Below are 16,294 nucleotides of genomic sequence, written 5' to 3' on the forward strand. Positions count from 1 at the left end.
CCTCCCCAGTAGCTGGGATTACAGGCATGTACCACCATTTTTATATTTTTAGTAGAGACGGGGTTTCACCATGTTGGCCAGGCTGGTCTCTAACTCCTGACCTCGTGTTCTGCCCACCTCAACCTCCCCAAGTGCTGGTATTACAGGCATGAGCCACCACACCCAGCCAGGGCCAGGAATTTTTTACATAAAGCAATACTTAATCTGAAAAAGATTCCACATTGAGAGTTGATTGTCCCAATGTTCTATCTCATAAAGACTAAGCCAGAGGCACAAGTTTGGGAGCCATTGGTATGGAGGAGGTGGATGTTGATTCTATGAAGTTTCATGATTATTAAGAAAGAGATATTTGATATAAAAAGAGGGCCAAAATTAGATAGTTGCAGAATACATATATTTAAGGTGTAGGAGAAATGTGACACTTTGTTGATTTTTAGGTGTTCAGTTTCTTAAACTTCTTCCTGTGCTTGGATAATCTACTTTTATATGGGGCAGAGGTTGGGACCAATGATGAGCAGATGTTAGAGGCAGTAGCTGCATCTAGGTCACAGAGACAGTAGTGGCCCTTGCTTTGTGGAATAACATCCAGAAAGCTGAATTGTTAGTGATGGCATTTTAAATTCTGGTGTCTGTACTCAGGGTCAGTGAGAGTGTGTCTTCATAGTGATATAGGACGGGGGCAGGGAAATGCTGGGTAAAGAAGGGCAGGTCACTGGCTAGGGCTCCACCCTCGGGCCTTTGCCCACAGACCTAGGTGAAAACAGGCATTTCTGTTTTCATGTCCAAATGTTGCATTTTCCAAGACTACCCTGGCCCACCATGCCCCCATTCTGTGCCTATAAAAACTCAAGACTCTAGCGGGCACAGACACGAGCAGCTGGATGTTGAGAGGAACGCACTGGCAAAAGAACCAACAGGCGGCTGGACATCGAGAGGAGCAGAGGAGCAGAAGAGCACACCAACAGGCACCAGCTAATGTGGATGGGCCATTGACGTGGGGTGGCGTGGAATTCGGCAGGGGTGGTCTGAGGAGAGTCTAGCCCCTGCGTGTCCCAACTCCAAGGGTAGACAATCTTCCCACCCCATTCCCCTTCTGGCTTCCCCATTCACCTTGCTGAGAGCTACTGCCACTCAATAAAATCTTGCACTCATCCTCTAAGCCCACGTGTGATCCGATTTTTCTGGTACACTAAGGGAAGAACCTGGAATACAGAAAGCTCTTTGTCCTGGTGATAAGGCAGAGGGTCTAATTGAGCTGATTAACACAAGCCGCCTGCGGATGGCAAAACTGAAAGAGCGCACTCCAACACACGCCCACTGGGGCTCTGAGCTGAGGGGCACTGCAGAAGCAAGTCACACCCCCATCGCACGACCTGTGAGGGGGGATAAGGGAACTTTTCCCATTTCAATAGAGGTAGCTTTTCAGTTTGATTTTAGGTGTTGTTTCTGCTTCATAGCATCCAAATGGTGTTTGGGTCCCTCTCACAAATTTTCTGAGTTGTCAATATTCCTTTTTTCTAACTATATATTGAGGTTTTATGTGTGTGTGTAGATACAGAGATGAAGAGAGAGAGAGGGTGATATGGTTTGGCTCTGTGTCCCCACCCAAATTTCATCTCGAATTGTAATCTCCATAATCCCCACGTGTCAAGTAAAGAACCTAGTGGGAGGTGTTTGGATCATAGGCGCGGTTTCCCCAATGTTGTTCTCGTGATAGTGAGTGAGTTCTCACGAGATCCGATGGTTTTATAAGTGGTTCACACTCACTCCCTCCTGCCACCTTGTGAAGAAGTTGCCTGCTTCCCCTTCCGCCATGATTGTAAGTTTCTGAGGTGTCCCCAGCCATGTGGAACTGTGAGTCAATTAAACCTCCTTCCTTTATATATTACCCACTCTCGGGTATTTCTTTATAGCAGTGAGAAAACGGACTGATACAGAGAGCATGCCAAATCCCAAGTATACAACTTGATTATTTTTCGTGAAGTGAATTAGCCATGTAACCACCACCAGATCAAGATATACCTTTACTAGCACTCCAGAGGCCTCCTTCATACTCTTCCCAGTCATTACAAAGGGAACCATTATTCTAGTTCCATAAATGTGTTTTGAACTCTACATAAGTAGAATCATTCAGTATGCATTTGTGTGTGTGTTTAGCTTCTTTTGCTCAACATTATGATTGTAAGATTCATCTAGGTTATCATGTGAAACAAGTTTTATTTTTATAACTGTATAGTATTCTACCATATCAAGATACTGAAATTTGCTTATCTAGTCTATTGTTGATAGACATTTGGGTTGGGGCCATTTCAGGTAATGAATATTGTTTATAGAGTCATTTATGTATCTTTTGATGTACAATTTTTTGTGTTCTTTTTGGGTATATATATCTAGGAGTTGAATTTTTCTGTTTTAGAACATTTTTCTAATGGGATTTTATCAGTTAATACTTCCACCAGCACTGCAGGGGAGTTGCCCTTGTTCTGTATCTGCACCAACGAATGGAATTATCTCCAATAATAATTTTTTAATAAATTGTTTCTCTTTAAATCTGCCAAAATTTCTTTATGTGTTGGTTGGTTGGTTGGTGGCAACTAAGAACCATGTTTTATACTTGTATTAGTCTGGTTCTCCAGGAAAACAGAACCAACACACATATACAATATGCCTTATGTATATATAATTAATATTACAGATAATTATATGTAATTTATATATATTTATGTAAATTAATATTTTATATATAATTTCTTTGTATAAATGTAAATATACAAATATTTATAAAGACATTTATGATAAGGAGTTGAAGCATGCATTATGGAGGCAAAATTCCAACATCTGTATTCAGCCAGATGGATAGCCAGGAGAGTCGATGGGGTAAGTTCCATTTTGAGTTTAATCTTGAAGAAGTAGAACTCTGTCCCAGCTAGAGGCCTGTCAGGCAGAGAGAACAAATCCTCCCTTACTCAGTTTTTTCATTCCATTCAGGCCTTCGAAGGATTGTATGAGGCCCACCTATATTGGGGAAGGCAATCTGCTTTACTCAGTCTGCAAATTCAAATGTTAATCTCATCCAGAAACATGCAAAATAATGCTTAACTTCCCAGTCAAGTTGATCCATAAAATTAGCCATCACAATGCTAAAGGTAAGACATAAATGTACAGGATCAGGGAAACGTGATAGAAATGTACAAAATTGTAAAATGTAAAAGCTTTTGGAGTAACACTTTACAATTTTCTTTGAAATCCATTTGTTGCCTAGAGGTGGGACCCTGAGTGTGAAGTTTAACCTTAGCTAAGCCCTTACATTGACAATACACAGATTGATAATTAAAGTGTACTTTTCTTTTCAAACATGTTTTTTTTCAGTACTTTAATATCTCAGGTAATATTAAAAACTTGTTTAGTTTTCCCAAATAGCCATAACTCCACAAACTCATTTCTTTTTCTCATGCTTTGTATTTGAGGAGAAGGCAAACTTCTCCTGCTGGAGTTATTTTCTTTAGGATTTTTATTAGTATGCCTTCTTCAACGTCATCAGCACTTTGCTTCTCATTGCTGCTATAGCAAATTACCACACATTTAGTGACTTAGACAACATACATTTATTATCTCAAGTTCTGGAGGTCAGAAATATGACACAGGTTTCAGTGGGCTAAAATCAAGGTGTCAGCTGGGTTGAGTTCCTTCTGTATGTTCTGGGAGATAATCTGTTTCCTTGCCTTTTCCAGCTTCTAGCAACTACCTGCATTCCTTGGCTCATGGCTCCCATCCAACTTCAAAGCCAGCAGTGTAGCATCTTTAAATGTCTAACTCTGACTTCCCTGTCCCTCTCTTCCACTTAGAAAGAACCTTGTAACTATATTTGTCCCCCACCCCCAGGAAAATCCAGGATAATCTTCCCATGTTGAGGTCAGCTGATTAGCAACCTTAATTTCATTTGCAACCTTAATTCCATTTTGCTATGTAACCTAATATACTCAGAGTTAGACATGCATTCTTTGGGTGTTTATTATTCTGTCTACCACACCCAGAAGGGAGAGGAAACCAGTGTCAGGAGTGAATTTTATCTGCCTTCCATAAAAATATGGTGGCCTTTCTTTTTTTAACTTTTAAGTTCAGGGGTACATGTGCAGGTTTGTTACGTAGGTAAACTTGTGTCATGGGGGGTTGTTGTACAGATTATGTAGTCATCCAGGCATTAAGCCTAGTACCCATTAGTTAATTTTTTCTAATCCTCTCCCTGTTCCCATCCTCTGCCCTCTGATAGGCCCCAGTGTATATTGTTTCTCTCTTTGTGTCCATGTGTTCTCATCATTTAGCTCCCACTTATAAGTGAGAATATGTGGTATTTGGTTTTCTGTTCCTGTGGTAGTTTGCTAAGGATAATGGCTTCCAGATCCAACTATGTTCCTGCAAAGGACATAATCTAGCTCATTTTTTATGGCTGCATAGTATTCCATGGTGTATCTGTACCACATTTTCTTTATCCAGTCTATCATTGATGGACAGTTAGGTTGATTCCATGTGTTTGCTATTGTGAATAGTGCTGCAATGAACATACGTGTGCATGTGCCTTTATAACACAATGGTTTATATTTCTTTGGGTATATACCCAGTAATGAAATGGCTGGGTTGAATGGTATTTCTGTCTTTAGGTCTTTGAGGAATTGCTATACAGTCTTCTACAATGGTTGAACTACATTACACTCCTATTAACAGTGTATAAGTGTTCCTTTTTCTATAGTGGCCCTTTCTGTGTCAGTTTTCTTAAGGGCATTCCCTTAAATAACTGCAAAAGAAGGGATAATGCCAGCAAATGATACATTCATGTTTTTGAAGCTTTTTTTCCCCACAGGCCAATTTGTGTGTGTGTGTGTGTGTGAAGTTCCATACAAATAGCCACAAAAGTAACATTTATCTGCTGTAGTCACTAAAATCTACATATACTCCTGAGAAAGGTTTCAAACTATGGATTTTCACAATACTTTGTAATTACCTTCTGCTTTCTGTATCCCTTACCATTCCTTAGTTTACTCATAGATAATTATGCTGCTACCTATTAAAGGGAAAAATAAACATTGAAAATCCTGGGAAAGCACGAAGCATGCTATTCGCACAGATCTCTAATAAACCTGGCTTAGCTTTCAGCTTGAAATGGGATGTATGCCGACATTGACCTTAATATTCAATGCTTGGTAAATACTTTGAAAGCAAGGTTTATTGTGAATTCTGAATTCTTTGTTAAGTAGTGGTAATTTTCATATTTAATTTCTTAGCAGCCAAAGACTTTCTACCAAATCAAAGTGAAATTAGTACCATGTTTGATATAAACTGTAGAATTCTGTTTAATTAGAAAATCCAATTTCTCTCTGTACTCATTTATACTATTAACTTTACTTTTGCCTCAGGTTTTTCAGAGATAGAATGAGGTTTACCTTATATAGCCTATCTATTTTCAGTTCTTATTCTTAAAATTTACGTTTAGAATAAACAATGACATCTGTTATAGAGATTGAATTATTAATATTTGTGCATATTATGGCTCTGTATTGACTGTGTGTAGTTCTTTCTAAGCTTGATCTCAAGCATAGCAGAGTAATTTTAGCATATTGGAAAAAATTCAACATGTAAGTACCACAAATTTGATATACTTATTTATAAAATTGTATTGATGAGAATAAGACATATTTTAAAAATATGAGTCAGATCTGAACTGTTTAGTTAAAAATGATTTGGCTTATGGAAAGTATACTTGGCCCTCAAACTTTACCTTTCTCACATATACTTATGTCATTATTTCTCTAATCCTTATTTCTACTTCTGTCTAAATTTTCAGAGAGGTTATTATTGTACATACTCTCTCATTTAACCATATCTAGTTTTGGATCATTTTTCACATAATGTTATGTTGTGAACTTTTTTCTATGCCACTAGAAAAAGATTAAAAATATAACTTCTAATGTTTGAATATCAACCATTGCCTTATTGTTGTTGTTATGTTGTTTTCAATTTTTACTATTATAAATAATGCTGAAAAGACATTTAAAACTTTGAATTTACACCTGAAGTCAGACCTGAAAATTTATCATAAATTTTGATACAATAGCTCTATTATTATCATTTTTCAAATAGTCTCTCATTATAGTTTTGCTGTCAACAAATAGTTATGTAGGAGTGTACTTGAGTGTTTTCACTTATCAAGATATTATTTTCTCCATTAAATATTAAAAATTTCTTCAAGTTTTAGTGGATTATGGTCAGAAAATGTGAACTGTGCAGTTTCTGCTTTTTGGAATTGATTGGGGGCTTTCTTTGAAGCTATATGTGTCTAGTCATCAAAGTCAAGAACAAAATGGAATCTTTGAAGTCCTCTGAAAGTAAGATGAAGAATTTTACAAAACTTCAGAAACCTCATCTGAAACTCTCTCCCCTCTCTTTCCCTACCATTTCTAGCTGATAAAAATCTAAAGGTTTAAATATAACATAATTATTATTTTTTCATTATGCTTATTTTAAGAAGTTTTAAATTTCCATGTAATGAAAATTCCTGGATTATCAGAAGATTTTAATTCATATTTTAATTCAAGAACTTCCAGGAATATTTGGGTATAGAGTACCTTTCTTTCATTTTGTTTAGATTTGGTTCACACATTTATTTGCATGTTCATTTTTTTTCAAATCAAGAAAGTTTTCCATTATATTTTTAATATTGCTTCTATTTGTTTTGCTTATTTTAGAAATAGTGAATCATATAATTTCCTATAATTATTATGTTGAGTTTTATTTTTTATTCTCAGTATTTGCATAACCTTAATGTTTCCTTTCTTCTATATTTTTGGTGAAGTTTCTTGAGATTGCCCCGTACATTACAGCTCCAGGTTTTTGCAGTGTCTAATTCCATTTATTGCTCCCAGTGGAGATATTGATCCTGTGTTGTATTTTTAGTTTTCTTTTAATTCTTTCTTATTTTACTCAGCTCTCTTTCAATTTCTTCTAGGGTACTACCCTCTTATGGCTTTTTACGGCTTTCTGCTTCCTTGTTATAGTGTTTCTTCTTGTGTTATAGTGGGGATGTCAAACTGTTTTTGAAGATTCATTTCTGTTCTTATTGTTGCTTTATTCTTGAAACCTTGGAGTCCCTTGATAGCACTCTCTCCTGCTTCTCTTTCCAAATTTCTAAGAAGTTCATCTCTTTCCCTTTCTGGCTTATTCATCCAGTGGTGAGCACCTACCATGTGCTGACATTATGACAGGTGCTTGAAATAAAATGGTTAACAAAAACTCTGCTCTTATGGGACTTTTAGCCTACTGAGGACAGGACATTATTCAAAGAAAATCTCAACAAGTGTAAATTTGCATCAATAATAATGTTTTAAAGGAAAAGTATGCAGGGTCTGTAAGAGCTTATAAGAGGAGTTGACTTGCTACTCTACTTGATTCTAAATAATGATGTTTCTGGGACCCTTATTCTTGCCCCACTTGTCATATTGTACATTCTTCTTGAAGCATGTTTTTCATAACTTTCATATTTCCAATCTGCATGTGGGTGAGTCACATTTAGGGCCCAGAGGGTAAAGTCCATCCCTGAGCTCAGTGTGTTTCCTGAACTCGAACGCATATACTTTCTGCTTTATAGGCACTGACTCTGTATGTCTCAGAGACACAAAATTCAATATGGTCTTGTTTGTTCTTTATTCTACAAAACAGTTTCCCTTGTTAAAGTCCATGTTCTGTTAGGATTACTATCACCCACCCAGTGTCCAAACCATAAATCTGGCACTATCTTTAATTCTTGGGTCTTTCTCACCCCCTCTAACCCATTGGCCTCTTTATTTATTATTTAGTCATATTGCATGCAATAAAAGCCAATCATGATCTAGTTTCTGCCCACTTATGTAGCCTCTTCTTTCATTATTTCTCTACTTTTGCTCTAGAAATTATCGTAGCCATTCTGACCTGTTTCAGTTCCCCCGATTTTTTTTTTTTCCCAAATATCTTTCCCTAAGTTTTCTTCTCCTATAGCGTATGTGTTATCTGAAATATCATTGATAGGTGGATGCTGAAGAATGCCATATGATCTAATTTATATAAGTGGAGTCTAAAAGTTGAACTCATAGAAGTAGAGTGTAGAATGGTGGTTACCAGAGGCTGGGGGAGGGGAGAGATAGGTAAAAGTGAGATGATCAAAGAATAGAAAGTTTCAGTTAGGGGGAATAAGTTTTAGTGATCTATCCACAGAATGGTGACTCTAGCAAATATAATAATGCATTGTATATTTCAAAATTGCTAAAAGAAGATTTTAAATGTTTTCACCACAAACATAATAAATATATGAGGTGGTAGATTTGTTAATTTTCCTGATTTAATCATTCTACAAGGTAAACTTATATCAAAACATCTCATTGTATCCCATAAATATATATAGTTATTACTTGTCAATTAAAACTTTAATTAAGAAAAGGAATGCCAACTCTGGAGCTAGAAAACTCTGACTTCAAGTCTCGGCTCCCTGATTTACTAGCAACAGGCCCCTAGACCTGTTAATTAATCATGCTGCTCCTCAATTTTGAATTTTTAAGGTTGGGATGGTAAAAATGCCTACTATGTAAAGTTTTAGAGGATTAAATGAGATAAGCAAAAGGATACAATACTTTTCAACAACCGTTGCTGGTGCTGTTATTGCTACTATTATTTAGAACTTGATTAAAGTGTTTCTGTCTCTATAAATTCTTTTCTGGTATTTTCTGGGGGAATTGATAAGTTTAACCTTGTACATTCCCTATGCTATGGGGGTATTTATCTGCACAATACTCTATTGCATTTGTTTGCTTACATACCATTCTATCTTTTTAACTATCCTGAGATCACCTTGAAGACAGGGGATATGTTTTTTAAACTTGTGTATATTCTAAGTGACGAACACGCTACATATTGTGCTTAGAACCCAGTTAGAATTTAATAAATATTTGTTGGAAAAAAAACAGCACTAAAAACACTATGAATATTCTGAAATGAGTACATATTTGGTCCTGTTTCGTGGCAATCTCTGATTTAGCAGGAAAATGGCCTGAGGAATTTGATATTTTGAGCATTCAGACTCAGGAAGTCCAAAAATCCTCTACTCCAGGTTTGCAGGCAGTTCTCCAGAATTTCCAGGTACTGTCCTTGAAGGATGTGTGGGGTGTGTTGTTTATTGAAGGTGTCATTAAAAATAACATTGATTGCTTTGAATAATGTAGAGTTATATTGCTACATAGAACTGATAATATAGTTTTAATCTACCTGAAATAAATAAATATATTCTTTATAGAAATGACAAGGTATATATATATTTTTTTTACGTCACTATCTTCTCTGATAATCAATGACAGGTGAATTCTGTCTTTGGTGATTAGCACTTATCCTTGGAAGCTTATGGAACATAAATTAAAGTTTCTTTTTTGGTGTGTGTTCAACATGATCATCAATTTGATGTAGTGATTTTTGACTACCCATCAAACTTGGATATGATATAAAACTGAGAATAGATGATATGTCAAAATCGAAAAAGAACATGAGCTTGACAGGATCAAATGTAACATTTTAATATTTACTAGAATAACATGAAATTTTAACTAGGTACACAAAACAAATTATAGAAATATGCATAGAGCCCTAACTTAAACCTTAAATGCAGTATTTATCTACCTGTCAATGTATCAATCATCTACTTAACATTTTTCTATTTATCTATGAACCTTGGTTCATTGGAAACTAAATATTTATTGAGGGAATAATGACCTTGAAAATGACCAAGGTTGTTTTGAGGATCTAATGTACAGCATGGTAACTATAGATAATACTAATGTATCATTCCCTTGAAATTTCATAAGAAAGCATATGTTAAGTGTTTTTACTGCATACATGCATGCACACACACACACACAATTGCTAACTGTGGGTAGTGATAGATATGTTAATAAATTTGACTGTGGTAATCAGTACACAATGTATACATATATCAAATAATCCCACTGTACATCTTGAACATCATATTAGTTCGTTTTTACACTGCTATAAAGAAATACCTGAGACTGGGTAATTCGTAAACAAAAGAGGTTTAATTGACTCACATTTTCCCGTGGCTAGGGAGGCCTCAGGAAACTTACAACCATCCAAACACTTATAAAACCATCAGTTCTCATGAGAACTCACTCACTGTCATGAGAACAGCATGGGGGAACCGCCCTCATAATCCGATTACTCTCCTTCCTCAACACAGGGGGATTACAATTTGAGATGAGATTTGGGACACAGAGCCAAACCATATCAAATATATACAATTATTTGTTAATTTCATATATTTTTAAATGATCTGGATGAAAATGAAAATGTTTCTCTGTTTTGGCAAGTGGTGGTGTGTGTAGCAGTTCACACTAGGGTCATGAGGGATGGGTGTGGCAGAGCAAAGCTGGATGATCTGGGGAATGAAGAAAAATAACAGATTTTTGAATAAGTTGCTTTTACATCCTACCTGTGATAAGAAGGCTTGTCTGTGCCAGCGTTGGGTAAGAGAATGGGTAGCTAAATGGGAGATAGATTGGTAGTCATGCATTCTCTCATCATCTAAGAGTTTATTATTTGCCCATATGGCTAGAGACTAGAACACATAGCAGAACATGTTTGCTGCCATAGAGGGCTTTGTGGTGATATAAACCCATTACAACAGATGGAAACATGAAAGAAGCAGTTGGACCATGCATTTGATAGGAATAACTGAATCAACATAACTACTAATGTAACTAATGATTTGATATTCATGCAAAAAAACGAATCAAAACTTTTAAGCCCTGAAATATAATTTTGCTATCAGTTTACTATGTGACTTAGTCTTCTGGGTCTCGTAGATGAGGATTAATTTTTATACCCTATTTCTAGAACATTCAGTTACTTTATTAAAAATTTAAGTCTGTCAGACCGTTGATTGCCAATGAGTTCTTTGCCCAAATAGCTGATTTAATTTAGAACTGACCACCCAAATGACTCCATAGGATTGATTTGATCTGTGTTATTAAGCCTGGGTCAGTTAAGCTATTTTAGGCATGAACAGTACGAATTTTACAACCACTCACAATCCAGATAACTGTTACATTCACGTGAAAATCATCATTATATATTATCATAATTTTACGTGGCCTCCCTAATATTCAATGTCAAAACTTAAGAAGAACAGGGTGTTTTGAAAGAACATATTGAAAAACTAAGATAATACAATGAAGTAATAGGTAAGAAGTATGATAGTCTATTTATACAACAGAATAAAGAAGAGGTTACAAATTAAATGTGCAGGTAGAATATCGGTATTTTGAGGAGAGTATGAAATATGAAAAAATCTTGTTTTGTTATTCAACAAATATTTATTAAGTACCTGGTATGGTGACCAAGAAAGAATTTATAATCTAGTGGAAATGTGCAAAGATCACTAAGCAATTGCAATTGGTTGACAAGTAGAAGTCTAAGCACAGAGAATAGTGACCTAATTCAGACATGGGGACAAGGACAGGTGTCCTAGAGGACACAGTGTTTAAAATGAGAAGGTACTAACTACAGAAGGCTGTGGGAGAGATGGGAAAAAAGAATGCTATCAAGAGAGGGTACAGCATGTGCAAAGGCTCAGAGGTGAAGGAATTCCCAATTTGAGACATTCAGTGTTTAGAACTTAGGTATGTAAAATTGATAGTTTGTGTATTAAATCATAAAGCCATCTGGAACCTGTTAGCTTAGCCCAATTAAACACAATGCTCCAGAGGCCATGGTGTTATCTATCTGGGCTATTTTGTTTTCCTTTATAACTTGAGGTGGTCTGAATTGTGTCAATTGCAAACAACCACCCAGCAGTGAGGTGCAAAGGATTACTCAGAAGACAGTGTAAGTGGCTTAGTTTTAAAAATGATAAAAAGCTACTATTTACTGAATTCCTTTAATAGGCCAAGTATAGTGCTTAGGTTCTTCACATATATTTTTCTCATGTGATTCTAACAGGGACCTAATAATGTCTTCATAGCATAGTTGAAGAGACTGAGGCTAACTGTATCAGCTGGTTCTTGCTATGTAACAAATTATCCACTCACTCTGCCCATTGACAGTGTAGCCTGTGCTCACGAGGTGTTCTGATATTGGCTGGGCTCCCTTATGCATCTGTGTCAGCTGAAGGTTGTTTGGTTAGTTATTGGCTGGGTTACCTAGCTCTTTTCCACACGGTTTCTCATCTTCCTTCAAGCTAGCCTGGCTTTGTGCTTACAGAGGAGCTGAGAGGAGAGAGAGAGAGAATCACAGAGAAAAAGAGAGTAAGAGAGAGAGATTGCATAAGTGCAAGGACCTTTTAAGGCCTGTGTTTAGAAGTAGAATGCTGTCAGTTCTACCATCTTCTACGGACCGCAGTAAGTCACTAGGGCAGTTCCGATTCAAAGGGTGGGGGAACAGACTCCACCTTTTGAGAGGAGGAGCTGTAAGTCCTGTTGGAAAGGATGTGGGGAGACAGAGAGGTCACTAACTGGGGTCAGGGTGTTTTGAAGAACATATTGAAAAAACTAAGATAGGAAAATGAAATAATAATCAATTCTACCGTAAGAAGAGAGGCCACATATTTGTACAATGTCTCCACTGTAAGTGGCTGAGCTAGAATTTGATTCCAATGCCTTTTCTCTTTTCAGTTGATTCACTGCCTCTCCTACTATTTACAACAAAGTTCTTAAAAAGTGTGTGTTGATGAGCAAGTATATCCTGCTTAGACATAAAATGACCTGGAAATGGAAATTTACTGTAGGTGAGTGATAATGTAGCTTTTATTCATTTTGTAACCAGAAAATATTTTGCTAGAGGAAAAAGCATGAATTGGGAAGTTGGTAATTTAAATTCACAAAATTGTTATCTTGCTAGCTACAGAGTCCTTAGCTACCAGTGATATTTTTCTCTCCCCTTTAGACCTACTTAAAAAAAAAAAAAAGCAAAAACAAAAACATCTGATTGTTTGGAAGAGGCAGGGCCTGCATGACAGATGAGCAAATTCTGCTTGGATAGAGATTGAGTGGAGATTTTCACTCGGGGAAGCCCAAGTGTCTTAATTCCTCCACTGTGGCTGTTTTTCTTCCTTAGACTTTCCTGTCTTCATATTGTTGCCATGCATGGGTTTGTACTTGTAAGATATTTTATTTCTCTTTATTTTATTTGGTTTTTAAATTGCCTTCATATGTTCAAAATGAAATCTGCTAACAAAACATTTGAGTTATTGACTTTAATATTTGTACAGGTTTTGTTTAATAGCAAGAAGAGTATCTGCTAAACACTGTAATTCCAGTGGGGTACAATGGACAGATACATGAGGTTGTCTTTTCTTTTTTTGCTGTACTTGCTTAGATATCAGAGTAAAGCATGCTTCGTAATATCTCTTTAAATAGAAATTGTACATATAATAGTGTAGCACATATTTTATGAAAGGTAAACTTAATATCCAAGTCTTGGAGATAGTAATTTATTTTAAATACACCTATATTTATATGAAAAATGGTTACTACCCTCAATCTAAGAAAGAATATAACAGTTCTGTTGTACTATATGGGTTAGACATTACCAAATTCATTACCTATCGGAATCATAATTGTCAGCCTTCCTCCCCATTATCCATCCGATTTCTTTACCAGCCTTTTTTCCTCTTCTTGACTTTGTATTCATAATGAGAAATGTTAGCAATAATAGCTTTAATAATGGGAACACTGTCTTGAATTTTTATAGCACTTTTCCACTAAGAGGTTTAAAGTGATTCAGATGAATTTCCTTGTTTTCACTGGCAACTTTCCAATGAGTTAGAGTGTTGGAATAAATGCTACCTCAGCTTCACGACTGTCTTTGTCATCCCCTTCATACGACTGATTATTTGCCTCTATCTAACATGAACCTGATCTCTTTCTCACTCCATTCCCAGAGTCACAGGAGTTTACTATCCCCATAAATGTATGTGTGTGTGTGTGTGTGTGTGTCTATTGCTTTCAACTCCCCTCTCCTCCTACTCTGGGCACACCTAGGGGTTTAGCAATGCTTTAGACTAAATAATATAAATGAAAATGCAAGAGCTTGCCAGAAGTAACACTTAACCGAAGTGCCAATTCTGTTTATCAGAAATGTGACTAACCTTAGCTCATGACAAATGGTAATTTTCACATCTAGACAAGAAGAGGAAAGAATAGGATTCATGAAAATTCAACTTAGAAAATATTCAATTTTGGATGAGTTGGATAGGAATTCTGATACAGGCAGTAAAGACTGGGAGATGCAGAATAACACTTTTTGCATGCTAAGTGCATTTGATTAAATAACATCTTTTAATGATTTTCTTGTTAATGGCTAGTCACTGATGTCAGTGTTGCCTATGTGATTATGAATTTTGGGATTGATTATATTGGCATAATACAGCCTACGAGAAAGAGAAGAGAATGTCTTGGACACAGACATTTTTTTTTTCTTTCTTGGGATCCTTATTCTTTCTTTCTTTCTTTTTTTTTTCGGGACTACAGGCGCCTGCCGCCACGCCTGGCTAATTTTTTTTGTATTTTTAGTAGAGACTGAGTTTCACCGTGTTAGCCAGGATGGTCTTGATCTCCTGACCTCGTGATCCGCCCTCCTTACTCTAACAATAGTTTTTAGTTTTTAACATTTAAAGACATGCACAAGTGAAAGAAAATATCAAGTCAACTACATTTCTACATCTCAGAAATCTTAGAAGTTATACTGTCAAAGCAAAATATGAAATTTTAAAAATGGTCACATTTTAGTTGAACTCATGAAAAACTTGTAATATGATTAAGAGCTGGCACTAAAGAAATGTGTGATTATTGAAGACTATATAAACATCTATATTTGATTCACTTATAAAATGTTCAGTAGTTTTGAATGCTGTTCTAAAGTAAAAGTGGATAACATTTTTCCCATGATGTTTTAGCAGCTACTCATTCTTCATTTTCACAATAAGATTTTGTTTAAAATATCATACTACATATTTTTGTTGTTAAAGTAGAGATGAAAATATTGTGAAGTGCTGAACATTTAGGTTATCCTGTAGATTTGCACAAATAAAAATATTTTTAAAAATCATAATTATATAATATAATTAAGAATATATTAGAGATATTATATATTACAATATTTTTATATGTGTATATATGAGTTTTTTTCTGGGAAATAAATCCCTAGAATCAATAAAAACCATTTGGCATATATGCCCTTAAATTCTAAAATTAATTGATTAAAATATTCAAACTTTCCTACCTATGTAAACTAATTGAACTCTTATGATGAACCGCTTTGTTTTGACTGGTGTTGTTAATTCCTTTGTTCCATCTGCATGATAGTGCTTAAATTCAGCCTATGTGATGATCAGTATATTGTCTTAACTTGGCTAGGCTATGGTCCCTAGTTGTGCAATCAAATACTAGTTTAGGTGTTGCTGTGAAAGTATTTTGTAGTTGTGATTAACTCTCATAATCATTTGACCTTTTTTTTTTTTTTTTTTTTGAGACAGTGTCTCACTCTGTCACCCAGGCTGGAGTGTGGTGGTGCCATCTCGACTCACTGCAACCTCTGCCTTCCAGGTTCAAGCAGTTCTCGTGCCTCAGTCTCCCCAGTAGCTGGGACTACAGGTGCATGCCACCACTCCTGGCTATTTTTTTTTTTTGGATTTTAGTAGAGACAGGGTTTCACTATGTTGCCCAGGGTGGTCTCGAGCTCCTGAGCTCAGGCAATCTGCCTGCCTTGGCCTCTGAAAGTGCTAGGATTACAGGCATGAACCACCACATCTGGCCTATCATTTGACTTTACATAAGGGAAATTATCCTAGATACCTGGGTAGGCTGACTCAGTCAGTGAAAGGTCTTAAGATAGAACTAAGACATTTAAAAAAAGATGAAATTCTACCTATGTATTGCAGCTTCAGGTCATGCCATAGAGTTTTCAGCCTGCTTTTTCTGATACCCTACCCTATAGATTTCAGACTTGCCTGGTTGGCCCTTACATTTCTATAAGCCAATCCCCTGCAAAAATTCCTTTAATACATACCTCCTACTTGTTCTATGTCTCTGGTTGAACCAAATTTGACCTCCAACTGCCCTTTCAACAGTTTCACCTGAACTATCTTTTAGAAATTGCTGTAAAGAATTTCTGAGCTGTTGATAAAAGAATTGCAACAGCAACCCATTACTTTAATGTACAGTATCTATAAGTTGCCCTTGCTTTACACAAATATTTACTTCATGTGGCATCC

The 16,294-nt window shown here is 36.1% G+C and overlaps 1 long non-coding RNA gene across 1 annotated transcript in view; it reads left to right on the plus strand.

Moving 5' to 3' along the window:
• Positions 1 to 1,775: 1,775 nt before the first annotated feature.
• LOC107971758 (uncharacterized) overlaps positions 1,776 to 16,294 on the plus strand; it is a 57,121-nt gene continuing 42,602 nt past the window's right edge. The window contains exons 1-5 of the long non-coding RNA XR_001714630.3: positions 1,776 to 1,819; positions 2,989 to 3,146; positions 9,059 to 9,159; positions 12,286 to 12,422; positions 12,696 to 12,808. This is a non-coding gene — a long non-coding RNA (uncharacterized LOC107971758). The remainder of the gene's footprint in view (positions 1,820 to 2,988; positions 3,147 to 9,058; positions 9,160 to 12,285; positions 12,423 to 12,695; positions 12,809 to 16,294) is intronic.

Source organism: Pan troglodytes, chromosome 6 (assembly GCF_028858775.2).
Source record: "Pan troglodytes isolate AG18354 chromosome 6, NHGRI_mPanTro3-v2.0_pri, whole genome shotgun sequence".
NCBI classification, from domain to species: domain Eukaryota; kingdom Metazoa; phylum Chordata; class Mammalia; order Primates; family Hominidae; genus Pan; species Pan troglodytes.